This window comes from Garra rufa, chromosome 25, assembly GCF_049309525.1.
Source record: "Garra rufa chromosome 25, GarRuf1.0, whole genome shotgun sequence".
Lineage (NCBI taxonomy): Eukaryota > Metazoa > Chordata > Actinopteri > Cypriniformes > Cyprinidae > Garra > Garra rufa.
Genome location: NC_133385.1, coordinates 12,487,947 through 12,497,742, shown reverse-complemented (window position 1 = coordinate 12,497,742; position 9,796 = coordinate 12,487,947). Strand labels below are relative to the sequence as shown.

The 9,796-nt window shown below is 34.8% G+C and overlaps 1 long non-coding RNA gene across 1 annotated transcript; it reads left to right on the top strand.

Annotated features, from left to right (window-relative positions):
- The first annotated feature begins 1,978 nt into the window (after positions 1–1,978).
- Positions 1,979–4,567, top strand: LOC141302090 (uncharacterized). Its single transcript, XR_012342293.1, has 5 exons — positions 1,979–2,171; positions 2,763–2,795; positions 3,070–3,147; positions 3,237–3,331; positions 4,173–4,567. It is a non-coding gene; the product is annotated as an uncharacterized lncRNA (long non-coding RNA).
- Positions 4,568–9,796: the final 5,229 nt, after the last annotated feature.

Sequence of the window (9,796 nt, the reverse complement as noted above, 5' to 3'; positions counted from 1 at the left end):
ACTGTATTTAACTTTAAAAACGATTTTCCCAATATTTAGATTTTTTTGAACCCTTAGATTCCAGATTTGTATCTTGGTCAAATATTGTCCTACTCTAACAAACATCAATGGAAATTTATTCAGCTTTCAGATGATAAATCTCAATAAATCTAAAAAAGACTGGTTTTGTGATCCTGGGTCTCACACACACACACACACACACACACACACACACACACACACACAAATATAAGTCCATAGTCACCAAAAAATTAATCTCGTAGAATGTTATACTGTAAAATATATACAGTATTTTATATATAATATACAGTATAACCTACAGTTATAAATTATATAATAAGTATTAAAATGTATTAATAGACCCAGACATTCAAAAGAATGGATTGGAAAACAAGTAGCTAAGTAGGAAAGAGGAATGGGAATGGAAAGTTGATCAGATTATGGGGCTGAACTCACGTGTGCATTCTCTGTTTGACCTCGCTCAGTTGACGACCTCTTCCTGATTAAAGCGACGACTGCAGTCTTCAGCAAGAGCCGCCGTGTCACCTTGTCCTGTAATTAACATTATCAGTCCTTTCATTTGCGTCCATTACAATGACATATTTGCGTGTGAAAAATTCAATGACATGGCCGTGCGTGTGCATTTTATAAATTGGTTCTAATATCATACTATTTTCAAACTTGCTTTACAGCAAATTTAATCTGTGTAAATTTGGTTAGTTTATTTTTTAAATTATGGATACATTTGATTTTGTTTTTATATATTTTAGTTCATTTTCAGCCAGACAATTAGCAGATTTGAAGACTTTTCTCTTACAGAAGCGACATTGTGTATTGAATCGAAAAAAACAGCATGAACATTTGTTCAAATATCTTCAATCGTTTTCAGAAGAAAGGATTCTTAAAAAAAGAATTGCCAAACAAACATCTAGTCATGCTGTCCTGAAAACAGTCTTATTCAGCAGAAAACCGAGTGATATAAGAGTTTCACAGGAACAAAGCAAGCGTCGCATTTGTTTGTTCCAATCAAGCCAGAAAGTAGGCTGATGAGATTCTTCTTCTGTTTCACACCAACATGTTTGTGAGAATATGTGGATGTTAATTTTGTTCAGTAAGCGCAGCTGTAACTATAGCGCAGGTTGTATAAATTCCCCTGGTTGGCACGTCTGCACTGAATGTTCTCTGTAAACATTGTTTTCACATTCTCTCTTTGTTTGCACTGTCTGGGTGTTGTCATAGCAGGTGTGTGTTTAATGTATTTTTCAGTGGCCACACGACTGTGATTAGCATAGCACAGCTAATTAAATCTCCGAGTGGGTCTTAATCTAGGAATGGCGTGATGTTCTTTTGTTCTCTTGTGGAAATATATGAAACGTACCTCATTTTGACTTTGTTTAAAAAAAACAATTTTGCTATTTTCGTTTTGTTGTTGTTGTTTTGACTTTGTTGTTGTTGTTGTTATGCGTTTCCATAGATAGATAGATACACTGTAAAAAATGTTCACCAGTTTCAACTTAAAAACTTAAGTTTAACAGCTGCATTAAAATTAAGTTAAGTCAACTTTAAAGTTTAAGTAATTTCAACTCATAAGTTGAATCAACTAAAAAGTACAAGTAATTTTAACTAATTTTATTATCATGAGTTGAAATGAATAGTAGTTTTATGTTGATTTAACTTAAAACTTTAAGGCAGCTGCTGAACTTACGTTTTTAAGTTGAACCTGGTAAAAACTTTTTACAGTGTAGACAGATACTTTATATATTATTTTAGATTTAATTTATAGTATTATTTTTATCATATTTTTAAATTCTCATATATAAAAAGGGAAAAAAAGTGGCTCTGGACCACAAAACCAGTCATAAGGGTACACTGTAAACCCGAACAGTACTACTAACTTATAAAAGATGAGAACACCATAATAAAAATCAGTTACAAAGTTTATTGAACTTAAAACTATAGCATTTTTTGAACAAATTACTTAATTTTAATTTTGCTTTGCTCATCTTTTTTGAGTAGACATTGCTACTGAAGTGATATTTTATAAGTATACAAGTGACGTTCAATGACGTCATTTACGTCAGGACGTACGCGATCGTTCTGACTGACGCTACCAGAAAACATAATCAAGATGGCGGACACTCGTGCGAGTCTGGACGCATGTGGGGAGATTTGTAAGTAAATATTTTTTAATCTGCTTTTTATTTTATCATAAGAACTACACGTATATCTTTTAAACGTGTTTCATGTTTGGCTTTGTTGTCTTTTTACTGGTAACGTGGAAAGCTCGACAAGCGTCTCTGCGGTGCTCTGCTTCACGCACATTTTTTAACCATTAATCACACTGCCTTATTTGATTTATATGTAACGTTAATATTGTAATCAGTTAGTCAGCGGAACCCAGTCAGCAACATAGTTTTGGCCCAGATCAAGTCCATATGTGGCTTGAGTGAAATCAATGCGGGCGGCCAAATGTGAGCCGGATCTGGGCCAACGCTGCTTGCTATCTGGGAATTCATATTTTTTAAATTCTGTTTAGCGATCTGTTCTGGAATATGCAAGTTTATGCTTGCCTTAATGCCTTCAGCTGTTAATGAACTTGCGGCTAGCTGTAACTTTTATCCACTACATTAAGGCTAATGTTAGCAAAGTTAGCAATATATTGGAAATAACAGTTAATAATAAGAGTTATGAAAACTAGGTAATAGGTATGGTAGAGACACTGGGAAGCTCGTATTAACATTGACAGATTTTTTGCCTTGTAGGCTAAAGAAGTGGATTCAGAGTCTGTGAACTTGGTAAGTATTCTTCTTTCGTTTACTTTGGATATTTTTTAGCAGCTTCACACGTAAAAACCTTCATTGAATATGTATCTAATTTTGTACAGATCAAGTTAGCAACTGAGTGAAGTAGAATAACATGTTTTCAGAGTTTACAAAGCAATGTAACGTTACAAATTGTACAAAACAATGACTGAAACGTGCATTGGCTTTGGCCTTGTTGCATTTGCCAGACCTAATCTATTATAATCATGAAAACTAAAATGCTGTTATTCTTTGTTTTCATGTATAGATGTACAGGCAAAAAGTGTCACATACTGGCAGAGTCTCGGAGATGCTGTGTGACATTCTCAGGATTTATGATCGTGAGGTGAGTTAAAGTCAAAGACTACAACTCTAGTATTGAACCCAGAATAACTTTGCTTGCTTGTTCATTGTTATTTTTGCTTTTCTTTCAAGGATGTGCATGATATCAACATAAAGTGCACTGTAGCTCTTCGTGCCCTAGCAGTACACTTATGTGAAGATGGCCCACAGTTTTTAAGACATGGAATGTAAGTATTCAGTGCACTCACGAAACAGGATCCATTTTTGTGCTTTCCAGGGTTTATTAGTCTTTGCTTCATTAACAAATTACCATAACAATATACAGTACAGACCAAAAGTTTGGACACACCTTCTCATTCAAAGACTTTTCTTTATTTTCATGACTAAGAAAATTGTAGATACACACTGAAGGCATCATAACTATGAATTAACACATGTGGAATTATATAGTACATAACAAAAAAGTGTGAAACAACTGAAAATATGTCGTATTCTAGGTTCTTCAAAGTAGCCACCTTTTGCTTTTATTACTGCTTTGCACACTCTTGGCATTCTCTTGATGAGCTTCAAGAGGTAGTCTCATAGATCAAGTATTATTCAATGTTTTTGGCCTAATGGTAATTATAATTCGCATTCGGAAATCGACACTTCTTGACTGGCAAGACGGCCGCGAGAGGAAACTCAAACACTGAAAGTGAGTTGTTCAAAACCTTTCTTTTTAGTAAACTCTGTGTACACAAACAATGTTCTCAATGCTTGAGTTCATGTGGAGAGATCCAGGCCATACTTCCAGCAAAGTTTCATCAAAATAAAGAAAACTCTTTGAATGAGAAGGTGTGTCCAAACTTTTGGTCTGTACTGTATATTCAACTTTATTTCATTCTACATTTACAAATTCTCTATGTATGTTCTTGTCTAGTTATTAAATTTGGGCCAATTCAGTGTAAACTGAGAAGGCCTGCCTTGTTAAGTATGATACTATATTAAAGTAATAATTAACCAAAAATTTCTGATGATGTAATTCATTACTAGACATGTTTACAGTTGGACCATTTTTGTGCATTCCAGGTGGAGGAGTCGGATGAGCCAGACATCACTGGTACCCCTCTTGCCCTTGTGATGGACTCTGAGAACACTGGTCCTGTCTGTTGTGGTGGAAGATGAGTTTGTGCTGAGTGACATCCCCAAGTTTCCTGATGCCCTTGTGTTACTTTTTGTAGAAAATTTATTTTAAAGCATTTTTTTAAAGTATGTTGTCTTCTACACTAAAGGAAGGAACTTTATTTATTTTATTTATTTTCATTTGCCATGTTGCAAAATAATGGCCATGGTTGTAAAAAAATTGTAATCAATGTTTTAACAGTTTCTAATTTGATTTATTGTTACATGTTTACAGAGATTTATATAAACAGTTGTACAAAATAGACAAAGAATTTAATAGTAAATAAAAACCCTTTATTATATGTCAACAGTTCTGTGTGTGCTGCTTTTTAGTATTTTGAACTAAAATATTTATCAGGCTATGAGTTATTCAGAAGTGTATTTCTTGAATAAAATATTTTATTTAAGTGGTATTTAAATAAAAACAATAAGTATTGAAAACATATAAACTTTACACAAGCTACACTTAAGTTTTAAGTACACAGTACTTAAAATTTTTAAAAAAGGAAAGAAAAATATTTAAGTTTAGTGTAATTGTAATTTTTAAGTATGTTTACTTAAAAAATCTTAGGTAATCAGTTTCCACAAAAGTTTTGAGTACTCTGAACTTATCGGGTTTTACAGTGTACATTATTTGAAAGGACAATATTTGGCCGAGATACTATTTGAAAATCTGAAATATGAGGGTACAAAAAAACTTAAATACTGAGTAAATGACACAGACTTCTCCCAAAAGATAGTAAGACGATGTACAAGAGGCATCATTGTGGAAAAAAAAATATTTCTCAGCTTTTATTTACATTTAAACAAAAAGTGGCATGTCCAAAATTATTCATACCCTTTGCAAACTGTCACAGTCTATGGGAAAATCCAAAGTTCTATACCATTCCAAATAGTCCAAGCTGTTCTAAAGCATCATGATTACTCTGATTCATTGGAGAAATTTGTTCAAATGTAAATAAAAGATGAGTAATTTTTTTTCACAATGATGCCTCTTGTACAACGTCTTATCTTTTGAAAGACGTCTGTGTCATTTCTAATAAAAAAAAAAACTTGCCGGTTGAATAAAAAATTTAATTCAGAATTTGCCAGGGGTATGAATAATTTTTACAAAAAATCTAAATACTGAGTAAATCGCCTTTAAAGTTGTCCAAATGAAGTTCTTAGCAATGCATATTACTAATCAAAAATTAAGTATATTTGATATATTTATGGAACATGATCTTTACTTAATATCCTAATGATTTCTGGCATAAAAGAAAAATGTATCATTTTGACCAATACAATGTATTGTTGGCTATTGCTACAAACCCGTGACTGGTTTTGTCGTCCAGGGTCACATATATAAATCTATCTATCCATCTATCTATGGCTTTTATGCTTATCAAGTGTGAAAAAATATAGTGAAAACAGTAATATTGTAAAATAATGTTACAATTTAAAATGAATATCCTAATAACCAGCTGCTGTGATGTCTGCTAATCAAAAAACTAAATTAAAACGAGTTTTAAGCTAGTTTTAAGCTTTATCTTTATATAATTTACTTGCTGAAGGGCACAATTATTATAATGGGTTTATGTGAAGATTGTTTTTAAGTTCACTTCAAGAACAAATATTCACAGATAATGTACTCACTCCCCTTGTCATTCAAGATGTTCATGTCTTTCTTTCTTGAGTCATAAAGAAATTATGTTTTTTGAGGAAAACATTTTAAGATTTCTCTCCATATAATGGACTTCTATGGTGCCCAGTGTAAATGCAGCTTCAAAGGGCTCTAAACAATCCCAGCCGAGGAAAAAGGGTCTTATCTAGCGAAACAATGTTATTTTCAAAAAAAAAAAAAAAAGACAATTTATATACTTATTAAGCTCAAATGCTGATCTTGTCTAGCTCTCTCGTTTAAGACAGTTAGGGAATGTCGAAAAGCTCCCATCTTATTTTCTTCTCAAAAATCGTCCTACATCGCTGTTTTAATGTTTTGTAAAGGGCATTTAATCTTCTTTGCACGTTCACTTTGTAAACAGATGGGAGATTTTCGACCTACTCTGTCTCGGACCGGAATACACACACTGTAAACAAAATCTGTAGAAATTACAGTATTACTGGCAGCTGGTTGCCAGTAACTTACTGTAGATTTAAATTTATGCTATTTACTGGCAACAGTTTGTTCAAAGTTAATTGAACATTTAACATTAACAAGTCTTTATCTTTACAGAATAAAACTAAAATAACAGCCTCATGCAAAGCATTCTGGGAACCAAAATCTGAAGGAAAAAAACAGAAAAAGGTTGATGAAGGTTTCTGGTTCCCAGAATGCTTTGCAGTAGGTTGTTATTTTATAGTTTTATTCTGTAAAGACAAAGACTTGTTAATGTTTAATGTTCATTTAACTTTGAACAAACTGTTGCCAGTAAATAACATAAATTAAAAATCTACAGTAAGTTACTGGCAACCAGCTGCAGAACTACAGCAATTTTTTTACAGTGCAGAGTTCATGCAGAGCTAGACAAGATGAGCATTTTAAGTTAAAAAGTAGATAAATTGTCAATTTTTTTAGAAAATGACCAATCGTTTTGCTAGATAAGACCTATCTTCCTCAGCTGAGATCATTTAGAGCCCATAGAATCTGTATTTAAACTGCATTTTGGAAGTTCAAACTCGGGGGCACCATAGAAGCCCACTATATGGAGAGAAATCCTGAAACGTTTTCCTCAAAAAAAAAAAAAAAATAATTTCTTTACAACTGAAGAAAGAAGACATGAACATCTTGGATGACAAGGGGGTGAGTGAACTTCTCCTTTAAATGATTTATTTTTTTAAAGTCTAAAAGTTATTTTTTAAAGTCTAATAAATGTTAAATTGATAGCTCTCAATTATACTGTTTTGTTGAATTGCTAGTCAATGGGTAAATATGAGGAAAACATTAAGAAAAAATATACTTTATGTTGTTTCTACATTAATTTGAAGATTGAATGTGAAATTATTGCAATATAAAAGTATAATTAAAAGCATTAATGTTAGTTGGGATTAATTACGATTAATCGTGATTAATTTCAGAAAATGTGCGATTAGTTAGTTATTAATCGATTGACAGCACTAAAAAATACATAATTCTTTTTATGAAAGCAATAAGGTACTCAAGGCCGTGCTGTATTATTGCTTAACAACGTCCTTCAGCTGTGACTTATTCACAATACAGAATGGCCTTGAGTACCTTATTGCTTAAATATATGTATACAATAATATTATTGTGCCACCATTGTTACTTATCATTGTATTGTTCTCCCAATGCTATGCATATGACTAAATACTGAGAAAATGAGCCTATAATCACCCTAATACACAAAGGAGGACGCGCACAGAGAAGAAGCGTGTGAAAATTCAGCTGTAATGTATAGTTAATGAAATCTTGGCTGTGTCTCAGTGCCAATGGCCAGGAAACTCAGAGCTGTGTGTTCTTGTGTCAGACTGTTGACTTCCAAGACCTCTGTATCCTCAGGCTAGAGCGCCGATTTCTGACACCGGCGCGGATGACCCTTTCTGGCTGACAGAGTCGCTGACAATCTGTATTGACAAGCCAGCCACACTGGCATAAAACCAGGATGAAACGCTACGCGCTCGTTGCCTGCTGGCGCAGAGCTCGGGCAACAGTGGGTGCGAGGGGAAAGAGAAAAGAAAACATATACATATTCATTCATTTTTGAAGAACGCGCATAAAAGAAACACACTCGCACACAAACACGCAAGCACGGAGCGCATTTGAGCACCTCAGAGGAACGGGTGGATGATTTCGGAACAGTGAGCAAACATAGCCAGAGGATTGCATTAATATTTAAAGTTATTTAATAAAATGTCCTCTCGCGCGGTTGGAAGAGGACACTTGGACCGGATCTCCGCTATTCGAGACCCCCTGTCCTCACCACCCACACTAAACATGTCCAGGAATGACTGATGGGAGTTATCTGTGTTGGGCAAGCGTTTAAAATATTAATTTTTCACTAGCAGCCTTGGGAGGAGATGGGACGCACAGTGAGGGTATCATTAAAACGTATAAATAACGTCGCACGGAAAGAGACGAGCACCTTCGCTCAATCACGCTAACGGTCTGGCGGCATCGCGGCTATCTTCAAGGCTCATTGCCCAGGGCGCACAGCGTGAGCCGATGAAGACTATAGCGAAGATTGAGAAGCGTACGGACAGCGTATGTCCTAAAGACATGATCCTTTTTCCTTATGTAACGCTCCCGGGAGCATAACTCATTTAAGGGTACAAGGTCTGAAACATTCATTTTGATCATCGTACTGGTAGCGAAAAGGCAACTGGCGTGGGAACAAGTGAGCAAACTTTTACAAAAATTTGAGGGCCAATGGAAGGTGCTTCAGCCAAGATTCAACAAGTTGTTTTTGTGAAGGTTCTTGTCAAATTCATCTGAGAAACGTGGCTGTCGCTACACAAGGACGTAGACTAATGCTGGCCTACAGATGCCGGAAGATGAAAATTAACTTTTTTTCTGCTGTATATTTCAGTATTAACCTTTAAAAACACGCACGCTAACTCATCCATACTCATTCAAACTCTCTTTGAAGAGGTTAAATGATAAGCTAGCGGTGACATTTATTATCATCACACAAATGGGCCTTTCTAGAAAACAGGTGCCATTTGTGGCTCTCATATACATATGTGCAAAAACAGATATTTTATTGAACACATAATATTGAAATATTTAATCTTATAAAATATATATCCTCCTGACTACCAGCTATGGAGTTTTGTCCTCTGTAGAGGACATACCTTTTTAGCGATTTCTCTGAGACACGATTTCACAGTTTAAAGTCTGGATGTCCTGCACATTCAGGGCTTTTCAGAGATACCAAATGTTCAGACATTTTACCATGATCACTCCCTCTACTTGGTCTTTAAAAATGGCTGACATTATTTAGTGATCAAATTTAAAGGGATAGTTCACCCAAAAATGAAAATTTGATATTTACCTGCTTACCCCCAGGGCATCCAAGATGTAGGTGACTTTGTTTCTTCAGTAGAACACAAACAAAGATTTTTAACTCAAACCGTTGCAGTCTGTCAGTCATATAACGGCAGTCAATGGATTCCAAGGATTTGAGAGTCAAAAAAACATACACAGACAAAACCAAATTCAACCCTGCGGCTGGTGACGATACATTGAGGTCTTAAGACACAAAACAATCAGTCTGTGCAAAAAAACTGAACAGTATTTATATAATTTTTTACCTCTGTTCCACCACAATGTCAAGCTGTCCTGAGTGCGTTCACAACAGCTGGCGCGTTGACGGAGAGCAAACAACCATACAACAAAAAGTTGGGAGTCGGTGAAAAGTCAACACTCCTGGATGAGTTCACGCAAGCAAACGTAATCTTTTAGTTTTTAAATTGGTTGCAACAATTAGGATAAGCACAGGTAATTATCATTTTGAGTGGCCGTCATACCCACAATCTCTCTGCACTGTATAAACAATGAGTGACGTATACGTGCAACAGATCGCTTCCGCGCA